Source organism: Nelumbo lutea, chromosome 6 (assembly GCF_056320005.1).
Source record: "Nelumbo lutea isolate HS-2025 chromosome 6, American lotus-T2T, whole genome shotgun sequence".
Taxonomy (NCBI): Eukaryota; Viridiplantae; Streptophyta; class Magnoliopsida; order Proteales; family Nelumbonaceae; genus Nelumbo; species Nelumbo lutea.
In genome coordinates this window covers 66,725,529-66,745,195 of record NC_142689.1, presented here as the reverse complement: position 1 = coordinate 66,745,195, position 19,667 = coordinate 66,725,529, and the positions used below count along the sequence as shown (strand labels likewise).

Below are 19,667 nucleotides of genomic sequence, written 5' to 3'. Positions count from 1 at the left end.
GAGACAAGTTCAAAATTGGGTTTTGTAAGAGAAAAGTTAATCTCCAAACAAGTGTGCAGGTGAAATTTCTCATGTAATTGACCAATCAAACCCATTGGATTTAATCTATTATGAGATTAAAATCTAACAATTTTCAAGCAAGTGTACAAGAAACTAGGGGACGAAGTTAGCATGGGAAATCATATCATCATGTTTCGTGTTTCCAACAAAGGGGATGTCCTTCTAATGTGATTGACTAACCTGAGATGTTTGTTGTCGCCCCATGATTGACCATTCTTGTTACAAGTGGGAGTGCTTTAGTTGCTTATTCAAATTTAAATTCTATTAGTCATGGGCTGTCGACAGAGGTCTTTGGTGACAGTCATGGAGATGAAGAGGTGCACGTTGTGTTCCTCCTTGAATCAATGAAGTTTAGATGTGAGACTGCGTGTCTTCAGACTCGATAAATTGGGATAGGAAACGAGGGTAGAGAGGTTGACGGGAGAGAGGATAACATGCTAACAGGAATATTTCAATGAAATAGATGCAAACTAATTTGTAAATGGCTAATATAGGTATTTTGGAAAAAATGATTCATGGCTTTAACATTTTTCGTCTTGATCATTAACGGAATGGAGGTTTTTGTTGCATTCTTTAAAAATCTAGGGGAGGCTTTTGCTAAATTGAAACTATAGAGGAGGTTTTTATGATTGTCAGAGACTTCATGGGATGTTTTTGTCTTTTACCCAAATATCAATGCTTTAAAATTGATTTGGAACAGGAATCTCTTTGGCCAATGTATGGCATTGAAAATGGCACCACATCAGAGAAAGTGGTGTCCCAAACAATATCTTCTTGTTTGTTATTATTTTTCTAGAAAAACCGTTGTTTCAGACTACATGGGAAAGTGTGGTCTGGAGCAACACCAAACTCAATATTTTATGAGAAAATGGCACATTACTACCAGCTGTGCAATGATGTGACATCACTTTGGACGTTGAATAATATAGATCAATATTGAAAAAAGTTGATGCCAGCATTGGTACCAAACAAAACCAGTATTGTTTTCTCATAAAACACCTATATGGCAGCATTCGTTTCAAACAAAAAATAAGCACCGTTTTACAACTCCACATGTGCAACACCGATGCCAAACACCTACTTGACTTCTGATTTTTGGGTAAATGGTTTGACCATTCGATTTGAAATGATGATCCATTGTACCTTAAAAAGCCAAAGCCCATTATCAATCTTGGCTGAACGGTCCCACAATCTGAATCAACAACGTTTCAAAAAACATAAAAGATAACGCATTGTCAAATGAATATTGGCTTCAATAATTTGGAGTAATTGTAAATACTAAAACATAATGTCTTCATGAGTTTTAAATTCTCAAGCATATTTATATTTAACTCGATGCCCTTCGTAATAAGGTTTTTAAAATTAGATCGGACACGGAATCGTTATATGGATCAGTTCCTGGTCAAATGGCTCAATTACCTGACTTGACTTCCAGTTTTCCGGTCCGACAGGTTCTGAAAATCATGCTTCGTACTGTTATTTAATGGCTCCGTCAATTTGATAATTAGACAATTCCTTCGTAAGTAGCCACCCAACCAATTCCTAATAATGCATTAATCCATGTGACTGAGGTTGCTTCTGAAACACGTTTATTGTTGCTTTTGTTTTATAAATAAATTAATTAATAACACCCGACAAACTCCTAATTCTTCCTTTGCTCACATCCACCTCCCCAATTGAAATAAAAAATCAGCGTTTTAATTTATCTTTAACTGTTGGTATATTAACTCGTGTTCCATTGAGATGAACAAAAACAATAATTGGTATTACATATAATAAAGAAATGAGATAATTACTTATAACACCATTTTACATGCACATTAATTTTTGCATAGTCCTATTTTACCCTTAATCTTTTTCTCTTTTTGATAAATTACAAAAACCCCCCTGTATTATATGATCTTTGACAAAGATGTTAGTTTTCCGTTAAAGTCCATTATTGCAATATTTTTTAATCCCCATATTACCCTTCTAATAATTATTTAGATCGGAAGAAAAACACTGTTCAGAAAGACCCCTTCAGGATACACAAACAGCACCTCACATTTCTTCACATTTCTCTCTCTCCCATCTCTCTTCTTCCCCTTTCCCTTTCTTTCCTCCCCTTTCTTCTTCCCGCTTTCCGCTATTTTTCGTTCCTCTCGCGGCCAACTCGGTTGTTGAAATACCTCTATTCCTGTGACAATTCCTTCCAACCTTATTTCGTAGAGTGTTGTAAGCGCGTCTTTCTTCCCTCGCTTCGATCCATTCAAGAGCAAAGAAACCAATGGCGGGATGGCGCCGCACACACCGATAGAGATCTTGTTGTCTTCGATGAATGAGAGACTAAGCAGAGCACAAGCAGCGTTCTGCTTCGACACCTCTGTACCGGTTTTCAGAACATAAACAAGAGGCTTTATAGCTCCTGCGTTTGTGATGGGGACCTTGTTCCCCTCATGCAGAGAGAGGTTTAATAGAGCAGCTGCCGCGTGTTCTTCCCCCTCCTGCGTAATTATGCTGCAGCCGAGTGTTTTATCGTAATCGACGGGGATTGAAGACCGTCCACGTAGATTCTCACCACTGGTTTGAGATTTTCCTGGGAAGTGTTGTCAAATATATCTGATGAGAGGTTCTCTCGTTGCAGGAATCCTAACTACGTCTCGTTCTCGAGATCCGAGTCTTCACAGTTGTGTTGTTCTGCTGATGACGGAAGCGAAGCTAACCTCTGCAGTTCCCCTGAGATGTCGCTACTGCAAGCCGAAAAGTCACTAATAGCTTGGGAAATTTCGAGCAAATCAAAATCCGAAAACGAGGACTTAGTTGGTTTGTTGCTTTCCATGACAAACTCTCTACGCCTGAAATCGATAACGGATTTCGTTAAGGTTTCCGAGACTCGGGAGGAATTTCCATCGACCGGACCCGGACACGAGCAGGTATCTTCTTTTTGGAAGAGATTCGAGTGAATGGTTCTAATGGATCTACCTAAAGGCCTTTGAACCTTGGCTGAAGACAAAGAAGAAGCAAGAAGAAGAAGAATAGCGAGACTGCGTTGAAGGAAGCTGGTTGGAGTAAGATTCTCCAAGCGAGACCATGGCAGAAGCGGTGTCGTCTCAACCAGAAATTCGGGATTAACACGCATGCAGAACTGCAGAAGAAAGACTTCCAAGCATGGGAGATGAGTTTTCAAGATTAGTTCATGGTTTTTTATGGTTAATGCGAGAGATGCTGTATAATGGTGATTTCTATAAAAAGGAAGATCAAGCTCTGGAAGAGAGGAGTTTATGGGATTATAGCGGATCTGCACCGTCTGGTCTTGTCTACAATTTGGAGGTGGGCGGAGGCAGAGGTGTTGCCGGAAGCGGCGGCGGGCAGCTACGAGCGTCGGCATTGATGAATAGTTTACAGGAGGAACAGTGTTTCTGACCTTATTTTTATATTATTTTAAAAAATTGTACCAATTTTTAAAATTTTATTAATATTAACACTCAAAAGTTACCCTTCTAAACTATAATCCCAAAAAGTTTTCACAATTATCTTCATCAAAATTATCAACTTTTATTAACACATATATATGTTCTATGAGTATTGGTCACGTACCAATTTTTTGTGATGTATCAATTTTTTTGGCTAAGTATCTCGTCATTTGACCAAGTGGTGAAGTGCCTGGTGGTGAGCTACTTGGTAACGAGCTCCCTGATGGTGAGCTACCTGGTGACGAGCTCCCTAGTGGTGAGCTACCTGGTGACGAGTTCCTTGGTGGTGAGTTATTTGGTGATGAGCTACCTGGTGACTAGCTCCTTGGATGGACTCGCCATTTGACCTGCTCCTAGGCAGCTTGTAATTCAAGAGGGTGGTAGAGCTCCCTGGTGTAGTGCAACTCGACTGCCCTCTGCATGAGGTGATCTCCTCTCCTTTGTAGGCGGTGGGAGCTGAGAGACCTACGAGAACTCCATATTTTCCTCCTCTTTGTAGGCGACGAGAACTGAGGAACCTGTCAAAACTGAATCAGAGGACCCGGGGGTATTTACCCGGCGGGGACTCTCTGATGCCTAAGTTAGCATTCTGATTCCAAAGAGCTTGGAGAGAAATGAGAGAGCTAGAGAGCAGGGATTACCTCCATTTTTTCATCCTCTCCCCCTTGGCTTTGGGGGTCGGAGTCCTTATATAGTGGTGCCCAGTCACATTAGGCGTAACCGCCATTGCCCAAGCCATTACTGCCAAGACTGAGGTGACAGGTGCAAGCTGCTGCTGCAGAGTACGGACTTGTCAGGCGTGCCATGCTTTCCAGAGACAGCAATCACGACGCCGCCTGGCAAGAGATGTGGGCGTTGCCACTAGATCTATCAGGTACGGTTGTCAGACAGGAGATCTTCCTGCGATATGCCAAACTGCTCTTCTGTACCGAGCTACCCTGCAAGTGGCGAGCTGCCTATGGCGACGAGCTCCCTACTGGCTACTTGGTGACGAGCTCCTTGGCAAGCTCCTTGGAGAGTTGTCGAACTCCTTGGCGAGCTCCTTGGAGAGCGCCTAGCTCCTTGGTGAGCTGGCGAGCTCCTTGGAGAGCTGTCGAGCTCCTTGGTGAGCTGTCAAGCTCCTTGGCGAGCTCCTTGTAACCGCCATGCACGTTGACCAACTTCCGAAACGTGGGCCGGCCTCCACGTATCATGGGGTATGCATGCCGAGTTTATTGATGGGCACGTCTTATGGGTTGCCAGGTTGGCCAGGTTGGATCATGTGCCAGGTTGATCCAGGTCGGCTAGGTCAGCCAGGTCGAATCATGTGCCAGGCTGATCCAGGTCGGCCAGGTCATGCAGGCCACGCCAGGCCGCGTGTAGGCCGTGTGCCAGGCAACGTGTAGGCCGCGCTAGGCGTAACTGCCACTACCCAAGCCATTACTACTAGGACTGAGGTGACAGGTGCAGGCTGTTGCTGTAGGGTACGGACTCGTCAGGCGTGCCCTGCTTTTCAGAGACAACAGGCACAACGCCACCTGTTAAGAGATGTGGGTGCTGCCACCAGATCTGTTAGGTACGGTTGTCAAGCAGGAGATCTTCTTGCGATATGCCGAACTGCTCTTTTGTACCGATCAACCCTACAAGTAGCGAGCTGCCTATGGCGACGAGCTCCCTGGTGGCTACTTGGTGACAAGCCCCTTGGCGAGCTCCTTGGAGAGCTGGCGAGCTCCTTGGTGAGCTCCTTGGAGAGCTACCGAGCTCCTTGGCGAGCTCCTTGGTGAGCTGTCGAGCTCCTTAGAGGTAACTGCCATGCACGTTGACCAACTTCCGGAATGTGGGCCGGCCTCCACGTATCGCGAGGTATGCATGCCGAGTTTATCGGTGGGCACATCTTATGGGTTGCCAGGTCGGATCATGTGCCTGGCTGATCCAGGTCGGCTAGGTCGGCCAGGTCAGATTATGTGCTTGGCTGATCCAGGTCGGCCAGGTCGCGTAGGCCACGCCAGGCCGCGCGCCAGGCAACGCGCAAGCCGTGCCAGGCCGGTGCCCGGGTGAGACACCAACTTGGTAAGTTGTTGCCTGGGTGTCGCTTATTTGTCACGAGGTGCCACGTGTCGCAATTTCACTAAAGGGTCAAATCTACCCTCATCAATATTCATCCCCGTTTGCTTGTATCTCATACGGATAAGTTGGTCAATTGGGTAATTCACCAACTTCCTTGCATTCTCTCACCGTGCTCGGGAGATTCCTAGATTGGAAAGGGAGGGTGAGAAGAAGAATGAAAGTTTGAAGAAGGAGACCCATATGAGATGTTGAAGCATTAGGAACGAGAAAATCGCAAAAGAGAACATGATAGATGCATGGATATCTCAACTGATATGTTTATATTTTCATGGGACATCTCTCTCTTGTTGTTTCTCTCTCTTATTCTTGGAGTGGAGGATTTATTTTTTCTTTTTTCCCCTTTTCTTCTAATCCAGTTGAGATTTTGGCTGCATACAATTGGTGAGGCAGGGATGGAGGGACGGTGGGAAATTAGAACACTAATAATAATGAAATAATATAGGCTATTATTTGGTTGATATTTTGACTAAAAATTTTGAATTTCTTTTTATTGGTGGATAGGTTCAAGTTCAGCTAGGAGTTGAGAGAGAGAGAGAACAAGAGCCAAGCGGGAGGAAGGTGCTTCAGCCTCCAAGCTCTGGTTACAAACTTACAACTTGAAAGTTCAATGGGTGAAGAGTGTAGAGATTGAATCTCTGTTGTAACCAAATGATGGCGGTTTAGTTGGTAGCCTATAGGTTCTTTGGCTGTTTGTAGAGGAGATGTGAGATCAAATCCCAGAGGATTATGGGTTTGGGGATGGGTACCCCTGTTGGATACAATATTGAATAGTAGAGATGGAGATGATGGAGCGGAACTGACAGCCATGAAATCATGGAGGATTTTTTCGGAGGGTGTTCTCCGGCAAGTCAAGGGAGGGGCAGAGGGCTTTGAATGCCCAATGCTATTTGAGGTGCTCCAGCAAGTGAAGGGTATAGGCGTATAGCAAAGCTTTTAGGGTTCCTCTCCTTTTTAGTTTCAGATAGGGTTCTCTTTGAGTCAATGGAGTTTGGGGATGATAGGAGATTGAAAGAGGATAAAGAAGTCAAAGGGAGGTTTTTGTTGAGTTTCAAATAGGGTTATTTCTGTAAAATTGTATATAAAATCATTTAGAAAAGGGTATAATGAGTATTTGAAAAAAAAAAAAAAAAACTGATATATCAATCTAATGTTTCCCATTTGAGTCAATGACCAAAGGAAGGTTTTGTTGAGTTTTTTAAAATTTCAGGGGAGGTATTTGTTAAAATGAAACTAAAGGAAATGTTTTTATGATTGTCTAAAACCTTAAGGGAGGTTTTTATATTTTATCCAACAAACAAGGCCTTCGTCAAAATGATAAGCATCAGTGTGTTGTGATTGGAGAAATTCCACAACCTTCTCATTGTTTCTCATCATAATATTCCATATATATGTTATTGTCAAATGCCAATGAGGCAATAATAGAGAATGCTTAGAATGAATGCCTAAAGAACACATATTGGTACTAATGGTATAGTTGTAAAATGGGCTATACTAGGTTGGCACGGCACGACATTCGCAAAGTGTGAGTTTTCTCGGGTCGTGCCTCCCTTCCCTGAGATATTTTGGGGGGCTGGCCCGGCATGACCCACGGCTCGAGCCCGCACGGGCCCGTGCTATGCCATGCCATGCCACGAGCTGGGCTGGTCTGTGGGCTGAGCCTTAGGTCATGCTAGGCCATGGATCGAGTCAAAGCTATTTATTTTAAAAAAAAATCTTGAAATTTTTATTTTATATGAATTTTGATGTATTCAATTGTTTATATATATAACAATTAAATAAAATAGTATAATAAAATTGAAAACAATTGTTTATTTTATTAATATATTATATACTATATATTATTATATAATTATAATTTATATAATATATATAACTATATTAATAAAATATATAATATATATAAATATATATGGGTCGTGCCATGGCATAACATGCTCGGTTGTGTTAGGCCACGAGCGGCATAGCCCAATTTAAACCTCTAACTGATGGGTAGGATACTGTAATTTCACTAGTAACACAAACTTTGGTTACTAGAAATCAAGAATTTTTAGTACACTTGAAAACTGCAACAAGGTTCATGCATTTAGAAGCATTGGAAGAAGATAATAGGTTCTTGAGAGCATCTTTTAGGTTAGAAATAGTCTCTTTGGCCTCCTCCAAAGTCAGAACACCTCATGAAGACAAAAATGGTGGATTCTGGGGAGGCTTTTTGTGTTTCGGGATACCCTCTTCAAATTGATTTTGGGATTTAGAGGAATGCATGGAGGTTTATAGGAGTAAGGTCTTGCTATGGAGGGGATTGCGATTGAGCAAGAAATATAAAGGGATAATTTTTGGGGGGGTATTTTAGTAAATATACATCTAAACAAAGACGATTAAGGGTAAATCTAGTATTTCAAAAAATTAATGTCTTGCATGAGTTCAGCTTTGGTCAAGACAATGCCTGTTCCAACAGCCTTTGCAGCCTTGCATTGGGAATATCTCCGTACTTATGTGCTTTATTTCATGGGGAGATCTTCCCGATGCAAGGTTGCAAGAGGTTGTTCGTAGGGTGTGAGCACGGGCTTCCCCTGATTGAAGCCAATTTTGTCTTGCATCACATCATCATGAAAAGTGAAAACCCGCCAAATGGATATGTTTGCACAATTTTTCAAAATTACAAGGGAAGCTTTCATTATATTAACATGGGGGGTTTGTACGATTATCGTTAAACCCAAGCGAGGTTTTTATATTTTATCCAAAGGTAGAAATGAATCAAACTTTTCACAAGCTATTCAAGCTCGGCTTATGAAAAGCTTGATTCAGCTTGGTTTTAATTGAGCTTCGAGTCGAGCTTAAGCCTAGTGAAGCTCAGTTCATGAGGCTTGTGAGCCTAATCAAACCACACATACATACATGCATATACATGTATAATAAATAATTTTTATAATTCTTAATTTTTGTATGTAAAATAAAAATATATATTTTTCATATGTTTAGTTTTTTTATAGAAAACTTGGCTCATAATTGAACTCGAGTGTCGAACCGACCTCAAACTTGCAAGCTTTTAAGCTGAGCCAAATTTGAGATCAAGTCTCTGGCTTGAATCGAGCTTGAGCCTAACATTATTTTGGCAAGCCGAACTCGAATAATTAGGTATTTGGTTCGGCTTAGCTGGAATCCACCCTTAATTTTGCCCAAAGAGAAAAAAAAAATAAAAAAATTCACTTGGCCAAGGCCTACATATTTTAATCTTTATGGGCTTATGACCAAGTAGCAAACCAGCCTGAGAAGCCAAGGCACGCTATAGATTCTTAGCTAATTTGTACACATATATGCTTCATAGGGTTAGATAAGATTTGTTTGCATAAGCCATGAAGCTGATACGTAGAGTTGTTAATGGTTCCGGTCTGCTTTGGAACAGGGTGTACTAGTTCCAAACCAACTAATAAATGGTTTCCATAGATCTTGAATTGTTCCTATTATAATTAGGTTTGACCCAATTATATTTGAGATCTATAATTACTTATGCTAATAACAACTTAAAACTTATATTTGATAATTGTAGAGAAAATGATTGACCACCTTGTGGTCCCACTTCTTCATATGTTTCCTCTGATTATAGTGTTGTTAGAATGCTTTTTTTAGTTGTTGCTAGTAACAGGAGTATTCATGCCATTGTACCTCTTTTATTATAAGCCTAAAATAAATAGCACTTGGGGTGGCAGATTGAACATGTCTAAACCCCTTTTTCTCTTCTATTCTTTGTTCCTCCTCTCTTCTTCCTTTCTCTTCTCTTCTATTCATCTATGTTTTCTTCCTATTTTTTGATTACTAAACATGTTTGAACCTCATTGGTTTCAGACAACTCGGTATCAGAGTTGGCCTAAGACTAATTAGGGCTCTCATGTAGGTGTAGTCCAGCTGACTACATGAGAGCAGCTCTAGGGCTAGAAGTTTTAGCTATGTTCGCCTGGTTCTTGGATGTTGTTGGTGATTGAAGAAGGTGCCCAAGGTTTAGAAAACTTGGAGAGTTGTCTGATGGGCAAGAAGAATCAGAGAAAACAGGTTGGCTTTTGATTTAGGGCTTAAATCAAAGATTAGGAATGGCATTCAGTACTTTCTAAGTTGTTTTTCATTACTTTTTGGATTGACATACACCTATTTTTTTTTTGGAATCCTTTGGGAGGTTTGGCTATTTTCTTGGACTGTTTTTAGGGTTTCTTTGCAGACTGTACTTCTGGGCTATGTTGTTTGACAGTGTTGGTCATTTCATCCACCCACCTTGAGTTCATAGAAAAGCCTCTGAATATTTTTTTTATTATTATTTTAGGTGTTGTTGGACAATACTTGAAATTTTTTTTTGCTGGAAAAGGAGTCGGACAGTGTTGTACTTTCCATTCGGTGAATATCTATTATTCATTATAGCATCGAAATGGTTGGTAATGAGAACAAACAATATGGAGAAAGACTTGTAGGAGCTGGAAATTCTATTGATAGAACAAATTTGATAGAACAAACTATCAAATTCTATTGATAGAACAAATTTGATAGAACAGTGTTGTACTTTCAATTTTCATATTACTATGGTCAAATTTGATAGAACAAACTATTTGGAATGAGCCCAATCAGTTGTGATGGCCATTGGAGGAAGAGGAAAGCTAAAGTATGTAATGGGAGACACAAAGAAACCAGAACTGGAGGACCCTTCCCTTGCTAAATGGGTTTAAGAAAATTATCTGGTTATGACTTGGTTATGCAATTCCATGTAGCACCATATCAGTAGAAACTATCTTTGGGCGAAGACAACTAAAGAGATTTGGGACAATATGAACGAAATATATTCTCAGCCCCTTATTGCTAGAGCCTATGAACTGAAAATTAAGGTGAATAATCTTAAACAGGGGGAGAAACTTGTGTCAATTTATTTCTCCACCTTGAAGTCATTGTGGTATGAGATTGATCATCTTGACATTATTGAGTGGGAGGGCCAAAAAGATGCTGCCACATACAGGAAATTAATTGAGAAAAATAGGGTGTTTGAATTCCTAGTTGGGCTAAACTTTGGTTATTACATTGTAAGACAACAATTTCTCACTAGAGATAGTATCTCTTTATCTCAAGCCTACTCTCTGGTACATAGTGAGGAAAGTAGAAGAAAAGTTATGTTACAAATTCAATCTATGAGGTCGACTTTAGCAGCCATATAACCAAAGACTGAAGGTGATAAGGAGAGGGAAGTAAAGAAGAATGGAAAGAGGGATGTATTTTGTGACTATTGTAAGAAGCCAAAACATACTAAGGACACTTATTGGAAGCTTCATCCTTAGCTAATTCCAAAAAGACTTAGGAACAAGAAAGGAAATGCAAATGCAGTTGTAACCACAAGAGCTTCATCCACACCCAACACTAGATCCAGTTCTTTTGATGCAGCTATTGTTAGGCTACTTCATCTCAACTAGAGAGTGAAGTTGGCATCTCTGGACAATCTCATTTGATCCCGCCTCCCACTTCTACTTTTGCTTAATCAGGTACAAGGGGCATTGCTTATCATGCCTCAACCCTAGGTAACACTAGCCATTTTTGGATTGTAGATTCAGGAGCATCTGATCATATGATTAGTTTATCTTCCTTATTTCACACTTATTGCTTGTCCTCTGATAGAGACAAAGGGTCCATTGCTGATGGTTCTCTTGTCCCTATTTCAAGTAAGGGAGACATCAATTCTCTGATGCCATTTCCTTTTCCTTTGTTCTGCATGTTCTGAACTAAGTACTAATCTACTTTCAGCCAGTACTATCACTAAACACCAGAACTGTTCAGTGACCTTTTCCCCCGATCATTGTGTTTTTCAAGATCTGGCAACAAGGAGGGTGATTGGGACTGGCCATGAGATGAATGGGATCTACTTACTTAAACATCTTCATGGGAAGAGTAAAGATGTTGTGACGTCTTTTGTGTCATAGTCTGTGAGTCAGATTATGCTTTGACATAATTGATTGGGTCATCTTTCTTTTGGGTCTTTAAATAGTCTTTTTCCTATTTTGTTTAAGTTAATCTTGAGATGAGGTTCCCACTTTGACCTGTGTTTTTCATCAAATGATCTTAACTCATTTTGGGATTAAAATAAAAAATCTCAGATTTGATAATGCCAAAGAATATTTCGCAAAACCCTCATCTTCTTATCTCCTTGAACATAGAGTTATTCATCAGAGCACTTGTTCGCATACATCTCAACAGAATGGGGTAGCTGAGAGGACAAATAGGCACTTGTTCGCATATACGTTTCTAGGGGATGCCATTCTTACTGTTGTTTATCTCATTAACAGGATTCCTTCACGAGTCTTGGACATGAAAGCTCCTTTTAACTTGGTGTATCCTAATAAGGAGTAGTTTTCTATTCTTTCCAAAACTTTTGGTTGCACCTGTTTTGTCTAAATTCTTAGGCCTACCCGTTCAAAATTTGACCCTAAGGCTGCTAAATGTATCTTCTTTGGGTATGCACAAAATTAAATGGGGTATTATTGTTATGACTCTGTCTCGAGAACCAAATTTGTATTTATGGATGTCACATTCTTTGAAGATGTCCCCTGTTACCCTAGTGTTCCACCTCAAGGGGAGAGTGGTGAGTGGGGTACTTTTGCTCAAGATGTTCCTTTACCTATTCTTACAAATGGAGGGGAGTGTAATGAGGGGAGTTGTCAAAAGTGTAAAGAATTAAGGGTGTTTCACAAAAGATGGTGGAGGCAAGTTGGTTCCAGTAATGATTAGTCTAGGCATGTTCATGTCTCTTTTGCGACATCAGATTCAAGTATTGTCTCCTCCTTACCCATTCCTACTACTGGTGGCATACCCACTTCCACTGTTGAGCTTTAGCAATCCCCAGATGACCTTGACCTCCCAATTGCAGTTCGCAAGGGGAAGAGCCAATGTATCTTATCCACTGCCCATTGTATCTCCCAATTCATTTCTTATTCCTAGAACATTGCAAGAAGCCCTTGTTGTCCCTGAGTGGAAGGAAGCAATGAAGGTTGTGATGGATGCCCTTGTAAAAAATGGTACTTGGGAACTGGTTTATCAACCAAGAGGAAAGAAACTTGTTGGGTGTAGGTGGATATTCACAATAAATTATAATGTCGATGGTACAATTGAAAGATATAAATTTAGGGTAGTTGCTAAGGGATACACTCAAACTTATAGTATTTATTACATGGAAAACATTGCACTAGTTGCAAAAATGAACACCATCAAGGTTCTGTTGTCTCTTGCTGTTAACTTCTCATGGCCATTATTTTAGATGGATGTTAAGAATGCATTTCCAAATGATAACTTATAGGAAGAGGTGTATATGGAGTTGCCTCCTGGTTTTTATGATGCAGAGATTGGTAAGAAAGTTTCTAAATTGAAGAAAGCTTTGTATGATATAAAACAATCTCCAATGGCATGGTTTGATAGATTCAAACTTGCTCTAGAAATATTTGGATATGTTCAAACCCAATCTAATCACACTCTTCTCATTAAGAAGAAAGGATTTACTTTGACTCTCCTAGCTGTGTATGTTGATGACATTGTTGTGACAGGAAGTGATATTGATGAAATTAATTCTCTTAAGCAACTTCTTAATCAAGAATTTGAAGTAAAGGATCTAGGTGAGTTGAGGTATTTCCTTGGGATTGAAGTGGCCAGGTCCAAGCATGGCATTTTTATTTCTCAGAGGAAATATGTTCTTGATCTCTTTGAAGAAACAGGAAAATTGGGAGTTAAGCCTGTAGATACACCCATTGAGCAAAATCACAAAATAAATGCACAGGATGGTGAGCCTCTTGAAGATAAAGGTATGTATCAACAGCTTGTAGGAAGATTTCTCCACCTATGTCTGACTCGCCCTAACATTTCTTATGCTATCAGTGTTATTAGTCAGCAGATGCACTCTCTGAAGACCTCACACCTCCTTGATGTTGAGAGGATTTTAGCCTACTTGAAAAGGTGTATAGGCTGAAATATACTTTTTAAAAATAATGGCCATATGAAAAAAGAAGTATACGCTTATGCAAATTGGGCATGTTGTATTGATGATAGGAGATCTATTTCAAGGTATTGTGCCTTTGTTGGAGGAAATCTAGTTTTTGGAGGAGCAAGAAACAAAATGTTGTTGCTTGCTCCAGTACTGAAGCTAAATACATGCCTATAGCTAATGGTATTATTAAAATATTATGGCTGAAATCTCTCCTTACATAATTGAAAATTGAGTTTGAAAGACCCTCGATGCTGTATTGTGATAACTAGGCAGTCATAACATTGCTCACAACCCAATACAACATGATAGAACCAAACACATTGAAGTTGACAGGCATTTCATCTGAGAGAAAGTTGTTTGTCTATCAAGAAATATGCCTTATGCTACCACTAATATGTAGCTTGCCGATGTCTTCACCGAGGCAGTTAATAGAATCAAGTTTAAGATAAATTTAAGCAAGTTGGGAATGATAAATATATTTTCCCAACTTGAGGGGGAGTGCAGAGAAAATGATTGACCAGTTTGTGGTCCCACTTCTTCATATCTTTCCTCTGGTTATAGTGCTGTTTGAATTTTTTTTTTTAGTTGTTTCTTGTGACATGAGCATTCCTGTCATTGTACCTCTTTTATTATAAACCTAATATAAATAGCACTTGGGGCGGTAGATTGAACATGTCTGAACCCCTTTTTCTCTTCTATTCTTTCTTCCTCCTCTCTTCTTACTTTCTCTTATCTTTGTCTTTGTTTTCTTCTTCTTTTTTGATTACTAAACAAGTTTGAATCTCATTGGTTTTAGACAACTATTATATAGCCTTGATAAAATGACAACAAAAATGTAAATATGTTTTTAACCAAAATTATCTCATATACAATCTATAAAATTTATCCTTTTGGACATAAAATATGGCAAAATAATATAAGAAAACCAAGAGGCCGTTATATATTGTTGAATATGTAAATGGTTTGGATCTGAATTGGTTTGGAATAGCAAGAACTGGTCCAAACCAAATTACTAATTGGGACAAAACCATGAAACCAAAACTGACATAATTGGTTCGATCGGTTTAATTTTGTCAAATTGACCCAATCCAATAACAGCCATAGTTAGTGCTCAAATCTGCTGACCACAACACTAGTTACATCCCATGCACAAGACATTGCAGCTGCACATAGCATCTCCCCATGAATGGAAACAAAAGTCCGCAGATCTGAACTCGATATGTTACAACCAGGTCCACCACTTAGTTCTGTATAATATAGCGTATGTTTAGTTCCATGGGTGTTTTGATAAATGCCATCGTGTCATTGCCAAATCAACATTTATCCCATCATTTCCATTCATATGCATAGGTATTCACAAAATTTAGTCTTGATTTATGTGTGCACCAGCTGTTGGGGGAAGCTTCATTTTAGCGCTTCCCCCGACGTTGATCCTTTATTCATTGTTTCACTGATTGTATCGCCTACTTGTCAATAAATGCTTTATCAAATACTTTTCTCGGTTTTGAAGACAAATCAAGTACAAATATTTAGTTAATAAACGGAAGCTATATCAAACATATACATAATAAGATTAAGCCATGTTTGCCCTTGAGCACTATGAATATGCTGCATTATGTGGGCAGCAGACAATGAATTTTAGTTTTAAATATTAGGCCCCCATTATACAAATTAGGATTAGCTAAACATAGTAGCTATTTAGCAGGCTGTGGAACAAATGATGAAGTTCCATGCTAGTAATAATTTCATGGGCCCCACTATGAATGGTGTGGATTACATGTATTTTATTACTGATGTGGTCCACCGCTTGCTGAATAGCCATCACCCATTGCGTTCAGTTAAACCTTGCTCCCATGATACACCAGATCAACAATGTTCAAGGATATTATATGCAAATTCAGATAAACCAACTTACATGGATACACCAGATAAACAGTGTTCAAGGATATTATATGTAAATTCAGATAAACCAACTTATATGGAAACCAACTGATGCGGTTCAGTTGGTAGCTAGGGTTTTTGATCTATTGTAGCAGAGACCTAAGATCAAATCTCAATTCCTCCCGGGGATGGGGATGGACTACCCCATTGTGTGGCCCCATGAAGTAGGTTGGCTCAACTTGAATTTTCTAGCCCACTATGAGACTGGCCACATGTGAACCTGGACATCATTCCAAACCTCATCGCAGCATTGCCCAGCATCGCCCTTTCCTATTGTCATTAATCCACCAAGTTATTCATGAACTGAATTTGGATTAGCTGAATGCTTCGGCTGTTTAGCGAGCTATGGAACCAATGATGAGGTTCCACGCCAGTAATAAATTAATGGCCCCACTGTAAAATATGTGGGCCTCATGCATTTAAATACTGGCGTCGAATTTTATCAATGGTTCCAATAGCTAAAGCGTTCATTTAAACCTTGCTCTCATGAACTTGACAAATTTTTGAAAAAAAAAAAATCCATCAATTGCATATATTAAAATTTTTTTCTCAAAAAAAATTACTAATTATTCATGCACGAATAATTTGGGATAAAATAAATAAACTTTGTAATATTATCTTTTTTTTATAAATTGTAGATATGCTGATACTTATATATGAAGTTAGTAAATCTAAAAAGAAATTGCATATAAATAAAGGTAAAAAATTTCACCCAGAATTTATGGTTAGGTATTGAATTTCTTTACACCAATTTTGTTTTTCTTTTGATCCTTGAGAATGAATTAAATATGGCCAAATGATGATTATTTAGTATGCTCTTTTGCTGGTTGCTGGTTGCTGGTTGTAGCAGAGACTTATTCATGCTGAGATTGGGGGTTAATGATCCATTGGGCATATAAATTGCGAAAAGAATTAAATTGAGATTTTTTTTATATTACATTTTATCATAATAGTATGTGTTATGCACGTATGCAAATAAGTATTAACCGTTGAAATTGATTTTTATGAATTGCATCGAATCCAAAATCCTTCTATATAATTAGCTTACTTTTTCTTTTGTTATTTGGGAGTTGGGACCAAGAGGGCAGCAGGGGAGGAAGTCCATCCCTTTTGTGCAATGCCAAAGCTGATGAAAGGAGATCACATTGGCGCCCCACAGCACCACCCACTCATGTGTTGGAAACATCTCCCCATGATAGATAAACACAGGAGATGTTCCCTATGCATGGTGAGATTGGCATGTAGGGTGCCCCCTCTGTGGGACGCCAATGTGATGTCTGATGAAAAGCAGGATTCTAACCCAAGTCTCTGCTACGATTAAAATGCATTAATTGACATTTTTTTTATAAATTAGGTTACTTATTGAAGAAGTAAATATAAATTCACCTTTTTGCCACCCTTTTTTTTTTTCTTCTTCTTTAAGGAATAAAAGACTTAAAAGACTTATGCCTCTCCAAAAGTTTCATTATGCCCTACCTATCTGCACCAAACGATTGGTCTAGAAGAAATACAGTTTGTGCGTTCGTGTTGTGCTCTATATGATGGGCTGCATGGATTCTGAAAAACCTCTTGAAAATCTACAGAGCATGAATTAGATGCAATAATGAAGTAATATTGCAATTCAGTTGTCATTAAAAAAGAAGGAATATGATGATGGAAATCAGACCAAGTTGTAAGCTCATCCCTCGAAGCCATGAGGCGAGCCAACGCGTCGAATTAGGCATGACACATCATACATCCGCCTTAGAGCCTTAGAGGAACTGCAAATATCAGAAGCAAAGACGGAGAAACTCAGAAACAGAGACGATGACGGGCGTTGCAAAGAGGATGAGACCCAGTGGCACCATCCACAGCTGAGTGTTGGATTCATGGGTGCTCAAGCTAACAATGTATCTGCTCTGAATTTCTCTCCATTTCCTGATCCGTCTTCTTCCAAGAATGGACCAAACCCACCAAACTCTAACATGTCTATTCGGTTTTTACCTGATATTGCCAGCCAGCTTTTCGCCCTCCACAGCTGCAACGACTGTAACGGCAACTAGCAAAGACCAGATCGAGTACTAACTTGACATTTCCTGATCGTGTCACTAGCAACGACTGCAGAGCAGCACCATTCACTAGCCATTATATTACAATGGTCGGACCGTCGGAGAGCCGCCGGAAAACGAAACTGCCTCTGCTATCATGCCGTTGGCTAGGGTTTCATCACGTACTCTGATTCTAGAGCTTTTGGAACCCCGCTTTACCGGTGATCTGAGAGCGAGAATTGTTTGATTGACTGGAGGAAAAGATTCTGGGAGAAACTTTTGATTTGTTTCCGTTTCCGGCGGTGTTGGATGGTGATTCTGAGCATGGCTGCAGGAAAATGGAATTTTGAGAGAATTCAGATAGGCATTCGGATGGTAAGGTTGAAAAAATCCACACGTATCGGGTACCCCGATACGCCGTATGTATCGGGGTTATGACTATATAGTTTTGGACCAATTTGACATTTTTTGAAAATTTGAGTATTGCAGTGACATTTGAAAGTTTGAGTACCACTTTTACATTTTACACTACCCCAAAGTTTAGGACACGAAAGTGCAATTTTTCTTAAACATTAAAACCTCCCCTTTGTATTTTACAAGGACCAAAACCCTCCCCTATTGGAGAGACACGCTGTTATATCTAACAAAATCAATAAAGGTACTCATTTGCACTTAAATATTATTTAAATTTTCAAAACACGTTAAACTAACATGCCCATGCTTTTCAAAACCGGATTGGACCAGATGGTCGGACTGGAAAAATCGAGAACCGGTCAAGTGACTGGTTCCATTTTCATCAAAATCGGATTTTTGTTAAAAAACATTGATTCAGACAGTTGAACCATTTGAACCGTTCAACAATTTTGACTGTTTTTTACTTTTTTATTTTTTCAGAACAGACCATTCAACCTAAGAACCGGACCCCTAATTGGTTCGTTATTCGAGTCGATTTTAAAAACCTTGCTGAAACCTAAGGGACGTTTGCTTCTGTTAGTATCCCTCAACAGATAAGTTTACAAGCCTCCAGATAAACATTTCATTATTAGCTTAATTTATAATTGAATTAATTTTTCTAGACAATTATCATCAACAATTTTGTATCTTTGTTCATCAATTTCTCCTTTTTTTGGTTTTAAAGATTATTAAAATTTTATCAATGGCTAATTTCTTGGTCATTACAAACCAGACGGACCTTGTTGACAGGGTGAGTCTTTTCTTTTATCCATCTCTTCTTTCTTGTCGATTAATTTCTTCAATTGTATATAGCTTAGGATGTTCATTGTTTTGTATGCTGGTCCATACTAACCTTATATTTGTGGTTCTGAGCAGACATTGATACCAGATAACCTATCCAAACACTCCCAAATATTATCTTACCAAAAGTATTTGCTTGTTTCTTTCTTTTTTTTTTTTCTTCTTATTTTCTGAATATTCTAAAGTTGCCAAATGTCTTTTTCTTTTCAACACATGCTTTGTAAGATCTTGATGCCTTGTCCACACTCACTAGTATAGTAGGTATGTACTTCTGGTTTTCACTTAAATAAGGTGTGGTGTTCATTCATAACTTCAAACACAAATCGGATTCAATATATTTTTCATGAAATAAATCACTTAGGTATAAAAATATTCCCAATGCAAGGATGTAAAGACTGTTCGAACGACGGGTCTTGCATTGACTGAAGCAGATCTCCTATAAAAATTCATCAACCTGAATGTTCTTCTCCCAACAACAATCAGATGAAGTAACGTCTTGGTGGAGTCACAAGAATATGAGTGCAAATTGAAAAGGCAGGGCCAAGTTTAAGGTGAACCCAAACCCAACCCAACTTTCACAAATATGGATCGAATCTAAAATAATGGCTGAACAGCCAAACCCAGGCCTGACCCAAGGTTAAATTTAACACACTCGGGTGGGTCTATAGCAATGAAGAGACGATCCAAGAATTGGGAAAGTTAACCTTTTCTCCTGGTTTGTATTGCAGATTTGTAGGTCATGGTGTCCTGCAAAGAAGGGTAAGGAGAGATTGAGAGAGACCCCAATGCTTTTGTTTTTTCTCAACCCTATGTCTTTATGGAGACCGGAGA

At 39.3% G+C, this 19,667-nt stretch overlaps 1 pseudogene across 1 annotated transcript; it reads right to left on the bottom strand.

Annotated features, from left to right (window-relative positions):
- Window positions 1-1,936: 1,936 nt before the first annotated feature.
- LOC148849365 (uncharacterized) lies at window positions 1,937-3,558 on the bottom strand (annotated as a pseudogene). The gene has a single exon (XR_016101053.1). The product of XR_016101053.1 is annotated as an uncharacterized LOC148849365 (transcript).
- Between the last annotated feature and the right edge of the window lie 16,109 nt (window positions 3,559-19,667).